Source organism: Polypterus senegalus, chromosome 3, assembly GCF_016835505.1.
Source record: "Polypterus senegalus isolate Bchr_013 chromosome 3, ASM1683550v1, whole genome shotgun sequence".
NCBI classification, from domain to species: Eukaryota; Metazoa; Chordata; class Cladistia; order Polypteriformes; family Polypteridae; genus Polypterus; species Polypterus senegalus.
In genome coordinates, this window is record NC_053156.1 from 101874283 (window position 1) to 101892415 (window position 18133).

Sequence of the window (18133 nt, forward strand, 5' to 3'; positions counted from 1 at the left end):
ACTGGAAACTGGTCATTTCCAAGCTGGGGAGAAAAAGGGGTAAAACATCTATTGGTACAAAAAAAGCAGAAAACTTGAACATATTGTCCTTGCTGTGCAGCCATACATAAGAAAGTTCACTAGAAAATACAATTTTTGGAATTGAAACTAGTAGATTTGCATTAATGTTAGTTATTTTATAAAGGTGACTTTAGTACCCGGGTTATACATTAATACCATGAAAAATCTTAAAGGTACAATTGACAAAGACTTAACTAATCTTTGCATTGTAAGTGGGTTCTTTGTACTTACTGTAGTGTTTAACTTCTTACTGTAAATAATGATAAATTAGTTACATTGCAATTATGCTTAACTTACACATGCACAGCCTCAGAGTATTTTTGATACCTATGTATGCACTGGTGAGCCTTCTAACCCTAAAAAAATGTATTTCTCCACAGATGCCAAGTACTTCTGCTTCATACAGTATAACAACCTATCACTTTTAATACATATTTTTATTTGAAATTGCTAAAAGAAAGTAAAACGCACAGGATTCATCCATTTTTCTGAACCCACTATTTACATTTCTGGGCCATGGAGAGCTAAAGACTATTCTACAGCAATCTGAGGAAGACAGGAATTGAGCCTGGATGGATCACAGGGTATATCAAGAGTCAGACTCAATCACACACATCAATAATCACTCAATGTGCCATATATAACTTGCCAATTTGGATGAAAACTTAATAGAATACGTGAAGAACAAAGAAACTGCACAGAGGCCTTGGAAATCTGACCTCAGTTTGCACCGCTATGAAACAATACTCATCAATGCAGTGTGGTGCCAGTCAGTAAAAAGACTGATATTTATAAACATCAGGTTAAGTTTATCATTATGCGTACACAGTACAATGAAATTCTTACTTGCATTTCTCAGATCACTGGACAATAATACAATAAAAAGTAAATAAAAAGACTAAATAGCACAAAGCATATACAGTGCCTATAAAAACTATTTGCCCCTTGGACAGTGAATTACAGAGGATTTAATTTGCCTTTTTTTGGTGCTGGTCAACAGAAAAAGAATCTCTTCAAGGTGGTCTTGATAAATTACAAAAATATAGAATACTAGCCGAAGCCCGCCGTAGCATACAGCGGTGTAAGAATAAGAATGGAAAATGGTGAGAAAGGAATTCAGTATAACAAAGGCTTAGGAAACCACTGTCGCAGTATAACGACAAACAGCAAGGAGCGAAACCAATGCCAATGGTCAAGAGAGTACCTTCCTGTAGCAGGCTACGGAAAATATAGACATATAGAAATAGACGCCACATTCACTGTGTTGCCCAGTTGACATGATAAGTCAGCGCGTCCGCCCTATTGTGAGTGGTAAAACTGCCATTTAAACTAATACAGGTAGACGTGGAAACCGGGTTTTCTGATGAAAAAACAATAACGTTTTAAACAGTATCGTTTACGTACAACAGATTTTGGCAAATCATTTACATGCAATTATTTATATCCATTTATACACTAATAATGGTAATTATTAAATAACAATAATAATAATTATTATTATTAAATAATTCCTCCCGTATAAGTAACATTTCTCAGACTGCTTTCTTCCATCTCCGAAACATTTCTAGATTTCGTCCTGTTCTTACACAACACAGTAGTAAAGTATTGGTTAATGCCCGAGTCACCTCACGTATAGATTATTGTAATGGTATTCTATCTGTCATCCCAAAAAAACGTATCCATTGCTTATAATTTATTCAAAATTCTGCTGCCAGGATAATAGATAGATAGATAGATAGATAGATAGATAGATAGATAGATAGATAGATAGATAGATAGATAGATAGATAGATAGATAGATAGATAGATAGATATTTTATAATAACCAGCTGTTCTAAATCCACTGAACATACTACACCTATTCTCTCTCAACTTCACTGACTTCCTGTTAACTACAGAATACAATACTAAATACCGCTCTTAACATTTAAAGCTCTCCAAAACCTCACTGATCTCCTACAGACTGACACTCGTCTCACTCACTCAGATTCTCATCTGCAGCTGTACTTTCTGTACTACACATCAAACTCTGTGCTATGGGAGCTCGAGCATCTCTCATCTCTCACTCGGGAATTCTCTTCTCTCTCATATACATCAGCTTGATTCAATAACACATTTTAAAACTACCATCTAATCTTTTCAAACTGGCATACCAATTGTGAATTTTGCACTGTTACTGCCAGTTATCTTTATTTGTTTGCTAATTACTGCTGTTTGATCGAGAGCGACAGTGGACGCGGAAGTAGGATTAGAAATGGTAGGCGGGGCTCTGTCATGCGTATCCCATGGTCTTAGAGTTGGTGGGTGGGGCTCTGTGAGTTGGCAGGCGTGGCTCTCTGTCTTGCTTGCCCTTAGTTAGAGTTGATGGGTGGGCTTTGGCGGGCGCGTCTCTGTCTTGTTTGCCCTTAGTTAGAGTTGGTGGGTGGGGCTCTGTCGAGTGTATCTCATGGTCTTAGAGTTGGCGGGCGGGGGTCTGTGAGTTGGCAGGCGTGGCTCTCTGTCTTGCGCTCACTGTCTTGCGTGCCCTTAGTGAATTATATATATAGACGTGTTCTTATAATTGATTGTGTATTAGTTTTACAACATGTGGATTGAAACTGTGCCTGTGGTGCAAGTGCCAATGGCCCTGTTCCATTTTCCAAAAGGAAGGAATAAGAAAAGCGGTTCTGCAGAATGACTGAGGTCTTTAATTGCTCTGTTTGCCTTTCCCGGGCAATGAGTGATGTATATATCTTAAGCATAAGGCAGATGGGTGCCTGTAATGTTCTGAGCCACCTTCACCACCTTCTGCTATACTTAACATTCTTAAGCCAAAAGGATGCCATATCGGGATGTGATGTAGCCAGTGTAGGATAGACTAGTGCTACCCATTTTATTTTCTTTGGTATACAAGTCTTTTGCTTAACAGGTGGCCTCCAGACCATCTTAACATCAGCTCAAGTGTCAGCTCTCCTGCCCAGAGCACCTTTGGAAATGCAGTTTCTGGTCCTTGTTTGATAAGTCTGATCAATCACAGACAAAGTGACATCCAGAGATGTTATCACAATGACTGGCAACCTTGATGTACAAAACAATGCCAATTTTCAAACAAAAGTATGGGATTTTCTTCATCCAAAAAATCAATGACAAAATGTTCACCTCCTTTCTTTACATCCATTGCAAGTACTAGATCTGGGCTCTCTATAATGCCTTCCTATTCTCGGCCTGGCAGTAACTTCTGCTCCATAGAAGGACACCTAGGGTGTGCAATCAGCAAATGCTGAAGCGATCTCACTTACTCTTAAGGGCAACCTGGTTCTTGACTGGAAAAGCAGAAGACTGTGCTTTCAAAGTAGGATGAGGGTCTCACCAGTTGAAAGCTTATCTTACAAACGTATTTTGATAAATCTGACTTGATTATGTATAAGGTTATTTTCTTTGTTGAATAACTCAGACTTTACTATATGTTTTTTTTTCAAATTAAAAAAAATATCTTACTAAAATAAAGTAAGGTGAGTGAACAAGTGTGAGACCTCACATAAAGCCTCCCTTTCATCTTTTTAAAGACAGCAGTTGAATGATCAACTACCCAACAGATGTAAATTTTATGCTATGGAAAAATGGACCACTTTATGTGAAATCTTTAAGACAAACTGCAGTACCTTCTGAAACCAGAAGGTGTGACCAAGGCAAAGGAAGAGAATGAAAAAGCACACTGAACATCTTTTCACTTGTGCTGGAGAAAGCCAACCCAGAAGGAGTGGAGCAATCCATCACCTATAGCCAGGGTCAACAGGAACCAAATGATAAGTACACCTACTTTGATTCCAAGAACGGCCAAAATATTCTGGTTATTGGTATCACTGTATCTGAAAAATAATAACATTTGTGAATAATATGTTTTTAGCTGTTAGAGGTTTCTCTTCCTAGGTTCAGTAGGAAAGTTCAGAGCAGCTTCACACACACATGAACGCTTGGGGTGACACCAGTGCAGACTAGCTGAGAGCAATTCAATGCTGTCATCATAGTGTAGGCACCAGAAACCAATAACTAGCTAAAGAACTTTAATTGAAAGTATCAGAATTCATAAGTGTTGTGCTTTTCTCTACAGGACAGAAAAAGTTCAAAATAAGCTAGCTAACTTTGTTTTATATTGTTTGATATTTGTTTATATATCTATATACATACATATCTTTATATACTTCTATACTGTATATCCTTCTTATATTATCTTTATGTTATGAATAACTTGTTTTGGTTATCTGTTAAAAAACAGCCTATCAGCCTAGAGATTTATGAGAAAAGACAGAAAAGCTTGCTGATGAGGAAGTAGAGGAGCTGGTGAGCCTTTTTGACAAGAGACGAAATGTGCTTTGCCCAGTGATAGTCAGCAGGCACACCTCTTATTTTAGCTGCTTCATAATTACTGGTGATCAGGCTTATGATGGTGGAGTCATCAGCAGATTTGATGACACATGCTGAGGTCTGCCAGTTATTCCAGAATCCGAGTTCCAAATTGAGGGCTTGATGGTCAGCTTTTCTGGTACAACATTGTTAAATGCTTAGCTGCAATCTATAGGACTGTAGCATAACAGATTTTAGATTTGGCAGGATGGTTTGAAGTGCAAGGATATGACATCCTCTATGGACCAGTCGGGATGATATGTAAACTAAAGGTGACCATTACTATCTGGAATATTGTATTTAATGTGTCCCAGCACCAGTATCTCAAAGCACTTCTATCATAATTGGTGTGACACTATCTGGATTTCAGATTCATGAAAACTGTTCAGGAAATGCGTGTGGCTTGTACTTGAAGATTCAAAGAAGGTTTTTAAAGAAGATAGTTAATTTAATACACTCGTTGTTAAACTGCTCTAACCACTTTCATTTTTAAACTAGGTGTTGTATATTGCAAACAATATATATATATACACACACACACACAAAGTGAATTCATTATTGACATCTTATATAAAAGCCACATATCTTACCCTATTTTTGGAATGCCATACTATAAAAAGATTATATTGCAAGTTAAAGTGGCCATCATAAATGGAACTCAGTACTGCCCGAGGTGTTAACTCTTTAGGTTTGCTGAACGTCCCATAGTAGGCATAGTGTAGAAAGATTCCTTGAGGACTATTGAGAGTCTTTGACACTTTAGTAAGGCACATACTGTGTGCTCCATGACCATTACATATTATAAACAGAAATGGGTAGCAGCAGCCCTTTAATAATAACAATAATTAACTTGAAAAATACAACCTTTAACATACAATTGGTAACTTGCCTTTTAGGTCATGTCTGAACAAAATATTAGATCTGTCTGTCCCTCTGTTAGTCTGCTTATGCATTTAAGCATGTATTTTTTGTAAATGCATCACTTGGCAGCATATAAGGATACACAGTATAAATGTTCTGTGTATACTGAAGTTGTAATATACACAGTATCACATTTGGGTGTAAGGAGTGGTTGCTTCAAAATGACTTGCATATATATTTAAAGATTGACCTCCAACTATGCAAATTAGTTTTGTAATATTGTAGACAGAGAAGACTGTCAAATACATCCTGAAAAAAAATAAAGGCTCCCAAATGGGGAGAAGACCATGAAAAGAAAGCTACACATTTGTATCTGTATTATTGAGCTTCAAGGCACGCATCCAGAAATAAATTTTGAACACTGCTTGTGCCTCTAAGTTGTGTTTTCTTTGAGTAATAAGCAGAGATGACACATATGTCCTCAGTGCCTCAGGAGAAACTTCAAGTGCTTACAGTAGAAAACAGTGATACATTAGGCCCAGTGTACTGTAACAGTAGACCTTTGCTTACTCTGTTTCTTTTGTGAATGCTGTACATGGCTGCTTGTGTGTCTGTGTGGCCACAGTAGTATAAGTGTGTGGGTGAAGGAAATGAGCAGACTTTAAATAGATTCTTTCACTAAACTCTGTTGCATTTGAGTTACACACATGCCAGGATGCCCACCAGGTCATTCATATAGCATTAACTATAAAAAAAATAGTAAAGCATTAGCATTATGAATGATGTTAAGTGTTTTTTTGTTAATTAAGTAGACCCAGAAGTAAGCAGAACACATAGATGCTCTTTTTCAGGCTGCCTGTATTCTATGGCTTCTAACTTCTAAACAACTGTTGGCCTTGTAGGCCCTCCTACGTTCTTCAGGCACTTATTATCATTCAATGCAGTATTTTACAGCGAACATTACATAGGCTGTCAGTCTCATAACAACCTATAGATCTGCTTAACTTGCTTTTTTTCATTACAGTTTCACAGGGAGCTAAGGTTTTTCCCAGCAACATATACTACAAGGCAAAAACTGGCCCTGGTGGGGACAATACTAGAATACAACACTTCACTCCTATACTGATGACTCATAAAACCCAGCGGAATAATAGCACTATTCATTTACGAGCTGTGACATTCTGCTCTAAAAACATTTTTCTTCAAGGGTATGGATTTAGCATCTTTTTTTATCCCACTGCCAACTGTGTTTACTTCTAAAAATGGTGACAAAAATATCACTGTTTTAAGTACAAATTTAAATATGTCTTGGATTAACCTTCCACCTTGTAGGACAAATTCATTAACCACATTTTCATTCTGATTCTGGATTACTGCCTTAGAATGCAAGGTCTAGGTGAGCCATAGAAGTACCTTATATTTGCTTCTCAGGGCTTAGAAGTGAGGACTTGGATGTTTCTTGCGATTTAATTGCTCTTCATAAGTGTTATATGATGATTCTTTTTTTTTGCTTAATATTGTATTTTTTATTTTCAAAATGTAATGTGTTGTTATGTTCTTCCATTGGTGGATATCCACGCAGGAAAATAATCTACTGAGTAGTATAAAGTATAAAGTAGTATAAATTCAGAAAAAGTTCAATTTTTTAACCTTCTTATCCAGATCAGGGCTTTGGGGAGCTGGAACCTATTCAAACAGTACTGGCTGCAAAGTGGGAATCAGCCCTGAATGAAGTGTTAATCCAAAGCAGGACACATTGACAATCCATCCTACTGGGTCGTAGTACTGTAACCTACTAACAAATATACTGTACTTCTGTTGTGTGATAAAAATCCACCTGGACACAAGGAGATTATTCAGACTTCACTGAGGCAGTGCCAACACATAAGATGTGAAGGCCTTTAAATCTGTGAGACAGGAGTACTAACCACTGAGGAGCCTAAAGACATAGTTCGTGCAATTTGTTATACCTTGATAAATGATAAGCAGTTCTCATTAATCAATGCAATTGATTGTTTTTACTTTCTGCAAACACATCTGATAAAGCAAGGAGAGTACTGTGTCAAGGGTTCCTATGGATTTGTCTCATTTTTGGAATTATCCATTATTCTTAACTTATTTTTGGACATCAATATTTTGTATTGTTTTGTAAATAATTGTCCCCGTATTATGGTAGCGGAAGATGAAATGTGTTTCCAGTAACTAGGATGTATGCTTTCTAGACCGCAGACTTTGTTTTGCCTTGTCTAAATTTTGTTTATTGGTCCAGCCCTTGCTTGATTGTCTTATTGACATAAAGAGTTGGATGGCATTAAATGTTCTAAATTTTAATGAGAACAAGACAGAAGTCATGCTATTTAGACCCAATGGCACCAGCGGGACCCCCTGCATCGACCTTTCCACTGTGGCTAAATTTTAGAAATCCATGATCACAAATTTAGATGTGAAAATGGATTCCACTTTAAAACGTGATAGCCATGTGAACACAGTGGTAAAATCTTGCTTTTTCCAGTTGAGGCTGCTATCAAAAATCAAGCCTGTTGTGTATAAACGAAACCTTGAAACAGTGATACATGCTTTTATAACATCTCGTCTCGATTACTGCAATGTGCTTCTTTTTGGAATTAGCCTGGACTCCATTGTTCGCCTACAGCTGGTGCAAAATGCTGCTACACAAATTTTAACTGGCACAAGAAAACATGAGCATGTTACCCCGATTTTGGCTTCATTCACTGGCTTCCAGTTCGTTTTCGAATCCATTTTAAGATCCTTGTATTTGTTTTTAAATCCTTTAATGGTTGTGCCACTGTTTATCTGTCGGAACTGCTACACCCTTATGTACCGTCTTGCTCTCTCAGGTCAGCAGACCACATGCTTTTACGTGTTCCCAAGGCATGATGAAAACTCCGAGGTGATCGAGCTTTTTCAGCTGCAGCCCCAAAACTCTGGAGCGATTTGCCGTAGCACATTAGGCAGGCTCCTTCATTAGCTGTCTTTAAATCTTATTTAAAAACACATTTTTACTCTCTGGCTTTTAACCCAGTATGATATGTTGGCTATCTGTGTACTGTTTATTATGAATCTCTTCAGCTTTTATGTGTTTCTGTTTCATTTACTCTTGGTTACTGTGTGTCTGAAATGTTGGGTTTTTATTGTACAGCACTTTGGTCAGCCTTGATGTTGTTTTTAAAGTGCTTTAAAAATAAATACATAAATTGGTTTTATTGAGTAATCATTTACAAACTTAGCCTGTCTCTTTACTATCCTTTTGGTTTGCTCTTTTATTTACTTATCTATTTGTGTTTGGTTTCCTGAATGTAACTTTTTTCCCAGCCACATTTACAATTTGAATTCTATTACTTAATCTGCCTATTTGGCATTATCAAAATAAGATCAGTTTATAAACTATTCTCCTGTTACAAAAATAGCCACACATTGCAAAAATAGGGTGTGGATCTTTAATTCTCCTCATGGAAGGTTATAACATTGAGTTTGAGAAAGCTGACTAATATTTAAGGAATATTATTGTATCTATTCCATTGTAGAATTAAAGGAGAGCAACGAAAAAAAAAACTATGCCTCAAAGTGCCGACCATGGGATCCAATCCCATTCCCCTATAGGCATACCAGAAAATGAAAGTATCACTTCAGGTTTTTTTGTTGTTTTATTCAGCACCTCCTGACTATCCAATACAAGAAAAGACCCAACATTTGATATATTGTTTGATGTATCTGAATGTCTAGTTATGCAAGCTGTCAAGATTTTTGGGGTTCTCCCCTAGTTTTGGCCCTCTAGACCCAACAATCCTCATTTTTAGGCCTTTGTTGGAATATATTTTATGCAGGAAATTACACCAATGTGATAAAGAGTAATCCAATAGGCGTCTCCAGCAAAAATGATCTAAAGGACTTGAAGTTGTGCATACCACATCAACTGTCCCGACGGGTTCATCTCAACAGGGGTTAAAATGTACTCTTTTTCACAAAACTTTGAAAAAAAACTAGAATCTTTAATACCAGCATGTGGATTGTCATTTTATGTTATTCCTAGGATGCTGATCGGTAATATTTTTGATATTTGATTCTTTATCAGTGATCCTAGTCTTCTAAGAGCCACTTGCAGAAGGTTAAAAACAACAAGCACATAGTGTATGGTTTTAGACTACTTCAGGGTCAGTTTTTACGAATGTGATGTTATTTTTGATCCTATACTAGGAATCTAACCTCATATTTACCTCTATCAGATGGTGAAAAATTACAAATTTCTTTTACAATTGAGAATTTTTAGACTTTAACCATTTAAGCTGACAAATACATTTTAATATTTCAAATATTTGTCACATTTGACACCACTACTCTTATTTATTATGTACATCTACCTCATGATGTAAATCATTATATTTCTTCTGAACACCCCAAATTAGGATGGCTTATGCTAATTCAGACTATTTAAAAATATGAAGCTGAGTGTGGCAATACAAATAGAACAGCATTTAGCTTGACATTCTAGCTCTTCATTTGAATTTTTTGTACACTACAAGTTTTTTTTAAATTCATGCAGGTTAATTTGACTGATTAATCTAAACTGGGACCCGAATGAGGGTCAGTGTGCCCTATGATAGTACGATGCCCTCTACAAGGATGGTTGCTGCCTTGCACCTGAAGTAACCTAGATCAGTTCCCTGTGATCTTGCAATGGAAAAATCAGGTTTAAAAATGAATGGGTGGACTTTTATAAAAATATTTTCAGGACCTTGCATCAAATACACACTTCCTTCTACAAAGAGCAACATAATCTGTACCTTTTAGAAATAGCAGACATACTGTTTTAGAATGGTATTATGGATTATCTTATCTGAGATTGCGGACCTAACACATCTGTTACTTTTTTTTAACTGAACATTTTTTCTTTGTCAACCTGCTGAGTGTTTTTTTTTTTTCCTTCGAATTTTGGCATCCATTGTTAAAAACTGAATTCTTTTTTTAAAATCATTAGTATTCCGAGTAGTGTTTACTTTAGAAACTGTTTTGCAATCTGTCAAGCACCCAGTAATTTTCTTCTGTTCTTTTCATGCCTTTGTGCTTTCCCATAGAACACTTGTGAGTGCCTTTCAATACATATACATTTAAGTCAGCTTTCTTCATACCCTAAGTAAATGTATTATTTGCCACTTGCAGAAGGTGACACATACTGCAAAGCCACCTAGACAATCCTAAATTACACATACAAACTTCTTACAAGCAAGGCCGCCTAGGCCTAGAAATAAATCCAGGTCTTTGCTGCTATGGGGAAGCAATACTATGTATGTGCCACTTTTCATTCTGTTTTTACCCTACCTGTGGACCCCATCTTTGACTGCTTCACCAACTTCTTCCTTACAGAAAATAAATCAGCCTATAAACCTTTGTCACTGTCATATTTCACAATCGATCTGATTCTCTTAGTTCAATATCATCGTGCTGTGCTAACCACCTAACGAGAGATATACCAAACATGGAAACAATAGTCTATGTAAATAAAGCAGTGCCAGTCAAGGGCTTAAATGATGGTACTTCCACACCAGACCAGGGTTTGGCAGTATGCATTAACCCTTTCTCTCTTTCTCCTGCAGGCCAAATGAGGGAAATTCTGCCTGGGCATTTAGACATCACACAATAACGTCCCTTCCAGCCCTGGGTCGATGACGTCACTTCCAGTCCCAGGCCCAATGGTGCCACTTCCTCCACCGACTTTAAAAACACCATTTTGTTAGCCATGAATAAGTTCTGTTTTGTACTCAACTCTGTAAAGATCAACTGATGATTTTTTGCTCTCTTTTTCTGGCCAAATCTTCAGGTATACAAGGTGGCTACCACAAACATTTTTCGGTGTTCTTCTCTTTTATTTAAAACTAAAGTAAGCCAAACAGGGTGGTGTGGTGATTCTCATCTTGGTTCAAATCCTGAAACAGGTCAGTGTGAAGTCTGCATGTGCCTGTGTGTGTTTTCCTCAGTGCACTCCAATTTCCTCCCACATTCCCTAGGGTGTGATGCTTAGGTTATGCAGTATGTATGTGTCAACAGGTCTTTCAATGGACTGCTGGTGTCCGTAGTTGTTTCTGCCTTGTGCCCACTGCTGACAGGATAGACTCTAGATTGCCAGTGACCATGAATTGGAAGTTTAAGAATGTTATGTTATAAATCTTTTAACCAATAAGGTAACAATACTGTATATACATCTCTATGCATATGAAATCTAGTAGATATTACAGTCAGTGCACTTGTATGCTATTTGTAAGCTAATGTACTATTTGTTTCTTATTTTATGTAGTTTTTTTTTTTGTTCAACCTCCTGTTGTCATGAGGCATTCAAAAAGCTCTGGTGGGTGCCACATAACATTGCCACACGCATAAGTATTTGAAACAACTGTAGATATTTTTGCTTATGAAAAGAAGTCTGGACCATGAATAACACCCTCAGCTTTTTTGACATTTTTCAGATTGCTTAGCACTTTCTGTTGACTGTCATGTTCCCCTTTATTTATTGAAATTGTTCATAGTGCTCTGCACCTGCACTAAGTGAAGAGCACTATAAAAAAAACATAAATTGTATTGTAATTGCAGTTTGGTCAGATGCTGTAACATCATCATTGCCCTGTGCACAACACTGATGACAGGAAGGAAGGGATTCCCTGTCCACATTTTTCAGTAAAGATGGCCTTCTGGATTGGACTGGTGCTTTGCTTTGATTTGCTGCCTCCACCTAAGTTGTCACTCATTTGTTTATAAGTACAGGTTGACCCAGAGTTTCCCGTTTGTTATAATACAGTGCATCGGGAAAGTATTCACAGCGCATCATTTTTTCCACATTTTGTTATGTTACAACCTTATTCCAAAATGGATTAAATTCAATTTTTTCCTCAAAATTCTACACACAACACCCCATAATGACAACGTGAAAAAAATGACTTCAGGTTTTTGCAAAATTATTAAAAATAAAAAAACTGAGAAAGCACATGTACATAAGTATTAACAGCCTTTGCCATGAAGTTCAAAATTGAGCTCCGGTGCGTCCTGTTTTCCCTGATCATCCTTGAGATGTTTCTGCAGCTTAATTGGAGTCCACCTGTGGTAAATTCAGTTGATTGGACATGATTTGGAAAGGCACACACCTGTCTATATAAGGTCCCACAGTTGACAGTTCATGTCAGAGCACAAACCAAGTATAAAGTCAAAGGAATTGTCTGTAGACCTCCGAGACAGGATTGTCTCAAGGTACAAATCTGGGGAAGGTTACAAAAAAATTTCTGCTGCTTTGAAGGTCCCAATGAGCACAGTGGCCTCCATCATTCGTAAGTGGAAGAAGTTCGAAACCATCAGGACTCTTCCTAGAGCTGGCCGGCCATCTAAACTGAGCGATTGGGGGAGAAGGGCCTTAGTCAGGGAGGTGACCAAGAACCCGACGGTCACTCTGTCAGAGCTCCAGAGGTCTTCTGTGGAGAGAGGAGAACCTTCCAGAAGGAAAACCATCTCTGCAGCAATCCACCAATCAGCCCTATATGGTAGAGTGGACAGACGGAAGCCACTCCTTAGTAAAAGGCACATAGCAGTCTGCTTGGAGTTTGCCAAAAGGCCTCTGAAGGACTCTCAGACCATGAGAAAAAAATTTTCTGGTCTGATGAGACAAAGATTGAACTCTTTGGTGTGAATGCCAGGCGTCACGTTTGGAGGAAACCAGGCACTGCTCACCAACAGGCCAATACCATCCCTACAGTGAAGCATGGTGGTGGCAGCATCATGCTGTGGGGATATTTTTCAGCGGTAGGAACTGGGAGACTAGTCAGGATAAAGGGAAAGATGACTGCAGCAATGTACAGAGACATCCTGGATGAAAACCTGCTCTAGAGCGCTCTTGACTGGGGCGACGGTTCATCTTTCAGCAGGACAACGACCCTAAATACACAGCCAAGATATCAAAGGAGTAGCTTCAGGACAACTCTGTGAATGTCCTTGAGTGGCCCAGCCAGAGCCCAGACTTGAATCCGATTGAACATCTCTGGAGAGATCTTAAAATGGCTGTGCACCGACGCTTCTCATCCAACCTGATGGAGCTTGAGAGGTGCTGCAAAGAGGAATGGGATGAAACTGGCCAAGGATAGGTGTGCCAAGCTTGTGGCATCATATTCAAAAAGACTTGAGGCTGTAATTGCTGCCAAAGGTGCATCAACAAAGTATTGAGCAAAGGCTGTGAATACTTATGTACATGTGATTTGTCAGGTTTTTTATTTTTAATAAATTTGCAAAAACCTGAAGTAAACTTTTTTTCACATTGTCATTATGAGGTGTTGTGTGTAGAATTCTGAGGAAAAAATGAATTTAATCTATTTGGGAATAAGGCTGTAACATAACAAAATGTAAAAAATGTGATGCACTGTGAATACTATCCGGATGCACTGTAACTAGTGAAAATATCAAATATAGTGAGACTACATCTCAATGAATGGCTAGATGGATGGATAAGAATTTAAATGGATTGATGCAGATAGTTGTAAGTGGGTGTTGCTCACTTTAATTATAGCATGATTTGTTGATATAACCCAAGCAGATTAAGCGATTTGTTCAGGGCTACCCAGTGTGGCACAAGCAGGAGCTGAACTAGCAATCTTAGGATCCAAAATCTAGTGTCTTAGCCAATGCAACACATTACCAAAATAAACACAAGTTACAGCTATAACCTGTACCTGATAAAAATGACATTACTATAATGACTATGAATTTAACTGGAGAAATACATTTTTGTTATTTCTCATTACAGTGTAAAAGTGCTTTTATTTTTAAAGAGGTTCTGGTTGCTTTCCCATACAACCTTTAAGCTGTTCTACTATTGCTGCATTCATATTTAATTTTGTTATTTAATGTTAAGTGCCATTGTCTGTTCTTAAGCTGATTGGTAATGTAATGATAATTAATTTTATGCATTGGGTGAAAGGAAAATAACTACAAATGAAAAAATATGACGGACACTGCATACAATACAGGCTGAAATTAATTAAAACAAATAACAACATGAAATGAATTCCAGTGATGGCATAGTTTTATTGTGGCTAGTTCTGCTGCTTCCTGCATCCATCTTTCTTTCTGGATGTTGTCTGTGTGGAGTTTGCCTTTTTTTTTTCCTGTTCCTGCCTGAGTTTTCCTTTTCTGCTCTCCTATCATATCTCTAAAGACACATAGGTTAGGTTGACTGGTAGCTCTAAATTGGTGTCAGTGTGAGTGTGGCTGTGTTGGTAGGTAGGCTCTGCAATGGATTTGGGTCCTATCCAAGGCTGTTTCTTGCCATAAGACTAGTACTGCTGGAACTAGCGCAGGTCCCCTCTGACCCCAGATTGGATTAAGCAGGTTTGAGAATGAATAAATTAATAGTCTTAAACAAGTTTTATTGTATTATTTGCTGTTGAGGGACCGTTCCATTTTTAATTTTATTAAATGTATATTTAACAAATTATTTTAACATCCTTATCACAGTAAGCAACTAGCGTGGACTGAATAGATTTGTGAAGACTGTTACACAGTATGTTGTGCTGGCTGAGGCTGTGCCCAATGTCTCATCAAACTCTTACTGTTTAGAATACTGTATCCTTTCTAGATTTGATACACTTATAGATTTTGATATTTGGTCTCCACTCTGCCAATCTGTGTGACAGCTACTGTTCATGACTCACATGAGATGCAATGATGATTTGTGATATGAGGTGCTTGTGTTTTATGCCGTACACTTCTGCTTAAGTGTTGTAAAATAGTAATATTTTAGAAGAATTAACACAAAGTCAATTTATTACAAAAGATTAACTGTAGTATATCTTAAACGTCCATTGTGTACCCTTTCTTTTACAATTCCAAACGAGTTGGTACACTGCGTAAAATGTAAATAAAAACAATGCAATGATTTGCAGATCTAATAAACTCATATTTTATTAACAACAGAACATAGAAAAATATAAATTGTTGAAAGTAAGACATTTTACTATTTAATGAAAAATATCAGCTCATTTTGAATTTGATGCTAACAACATGTCTGAAAAAAGTTAGGACGAGGACAACAAAAGGCTTGAAAAATAAGAGGTACTAAAAAGAAACAACTGGAGGAATATTTTGCAACTATGGGTTAACTGGCAACATGATTGGGAAGTAAAGAGGGGCAGAGGCTCACCAAACTGCAAAAAATTCCATCTACAAATTGTTGAATAACTTCAAGATAAAAGTTCCTGAACATAAAATTGTGAAGATTTTGAATATCATCTACAGTACGTATCATCATCAAAAGATTCCGAGAATCTAAAGAACTCTCTGTGTGCAAGGGAAAAGGCCGAAAATCAATATTAGATGCCTATGATCTTTGGTACCCTTAGAAGGCACTGCATTATTAAAACAGGCAAGATCCTTCAATCATTGTGCGTGATTACAGTTTGCCGTGTCATCGACAAATGCAGGTTAAAGCTCCATCATGCAGAGAAGCAGCCATATGTGAACAAAGCTCATCTAAAATAGACTGAGACAAAGTGGAAAAGTGTTCTTTGGTCAGACGAATCAAAATTCTTTTTGTAAAACGTGGATGCCACATCCTCCGGACTAACGGCTTGTTATCAGAGTTTAGTTCAAAATCTCACGGTATGGGGTGCATTAGTGCCTATGGAATTGGCAGCTTGCACATCTGGAAAGGCACCATCAATGCTGAAAGTTATACAGGTTTTAGATCAACATGTGCTCCCATCCTGATGACATATTTTTCAGGGAAGGCCTTGTATATTTCAGCAAGACAATGCTAAACCGCATACTGCATCTATTACAACAGCATGGCTTTGTAGCAAAAGAGTCCAGATGCTGAACTGGTCTGCCTACAATCCAGACCTTTTACCAGTGGAAACCATTTTGTGCCTCATGAAACGAAAAATATGACAAAGACGACCCAGGAATGATAAGCAACTAGAATCATATATTAGACAATAATGGGAAAACATTACTCTCCCAAATGTTCAGCAACTGGTCTCCTCCGTTCCCAGATGTTTATGGGCTACTGTTAAAAGAAGAGGGGATGCTACACAGTGGTAAACATGGCCCTGTCTCAACTTTTTTGAGATGTCTTGCTGCATTCAAATTTAAAATTATCTAATATTTTTCATGAAATTGCAAAATGTCAACATTTGATATGTTTTCTGTTTTAATGTGAGTAGAATATGGGTTTATGAAATTTGCGAATCATTGGTTTCTGTTTTTATTTACATTTTACACAACATTTTTGGAATTGTGGTTGTAAATTATTTGTGCTACACCCTCCGATGTGTGAGAGTGCAGGCTAGTACAGTAAATGGAAGTGGTCATTCTAACCGGTTAATAACAGTGAGACATTCATTTCAGGATGAAGCGTCAAGAAGGGCACTGAATTCACTTAAATTTAAAAGGAAAGGATCTGCTACATTAGGTTTAATTGGACATTTTCTTTTAAATTAGAAATTACATTTTTATTCATTATGCATTTATATTTTTGGTACATTGTCACATAAACGGACTTTGATCCTGTCTTTATTAACATGGCTTAAACCACTTACTGCCCTGACTCTTCAATTCATTTCATTAATTCCAACTTCCCCCCGACCCGTTTCCCTGTATTTCAAGGTAGCCAAACAAGGCCGACTCTTTCCATTTATTCTCGCCTTACAGCCTCTTGTAGTAGCCATTTGCAATTCACATCGGATCACTCTCAGATTAGTTAATAAAAAAAAATCCCTTAAATTGTACACTGATGATATACTGCTTTCTATCTTGGCAATTCCCCCATGTCTTCAATATCATGTGAAAGGCACTATATAAATAAAATGTTTAATTTATATAATAATATCCATTCATTCTCCAACCAGCTGAATCCAAACACTGGGTCATGGGGGTCTGCTGGAGCCAATCCCAGCCAACACAGGGCACAAGGCAGGAACCAATCCTGGGCAGGGTGCCAACCCACCACAGTTATATAATAATAGATAATTTTAATTATCTTAGATACTTACAAAACCCTATCTGGTTTGTATACTAATTTGTCTAAATCTGCTCTTTTTCCACCGTACCCTTCTTGTCATTTCTCTCTCTTTATTTCCTTATGATGGTTTATGTAATGTACAGCCATCAACTTTCACTACAATCTGAAGGGGGGCAGAGATTACATATCTGCTAAGCTTTCCTTCCCTTTCTTGGTCCATACCAGATTGTCAAATACAAAAATAAATTTGCTCCCCAGAATTAATTTCGCTAGCTCATTGCTCAGTTTTGTGGGCCCCATTCTGTGGAGTACATGAACTGATTTTCCCATCAACTCCATATCTGTTTGCCTTTTCTTTTTTTTATGATGTCAGAAATAGGATCCTTCAGGGATCAGTGGTGGGGCTGCTGCTCCTGTTGATGTACATAAATTATTAAGATAAAATTGTAACAATATAATAGCTACTGAGGTAAAAGGAAAAAGATACAAAATGGTAGTGAGGCCAGCAATGTTATATCGTGCAGAAACATGGGTAATAAGTAGAAGGAAGACTGAATGCATAAAAGCTCAAGAGACGAAAAAGCTGTGATGGATGCGTGGGATGAAAAAGAATTCCATTACATTTGGGGAAGTTAATAGGTAAAATGGATATTGTAGAAAACAATGGAGAGAAGCTAGACTGGACATATATGGAAGCAAGAAGAAAATAGTGTGCTAAGGAGACTATTAGAGATGTTGTTGCCAAGGAAAAAGTAAAGGGAGACCAAAAACCAGATGGTAAGGTATGGTAGTGAAGGATATGCAGGGGATTGGATGTAATAA

General features: G+C 37.4%; 1 protein-coding gene across 2 annotated transcripts in view; it reads right to left on the bottom strand.

The window, feature by feature from the left end:
• dlgap2a (discs, large (Drosophila) homolog-associated protein 2a) overlaps positions 1–18133 on the bottom strand; it is a 1338703-nt gene that overhangs the window by 284938 nt on the left and 1035632 nt on the right. The gene's annotated exons all lie outside the window — the stretch shown is intronic.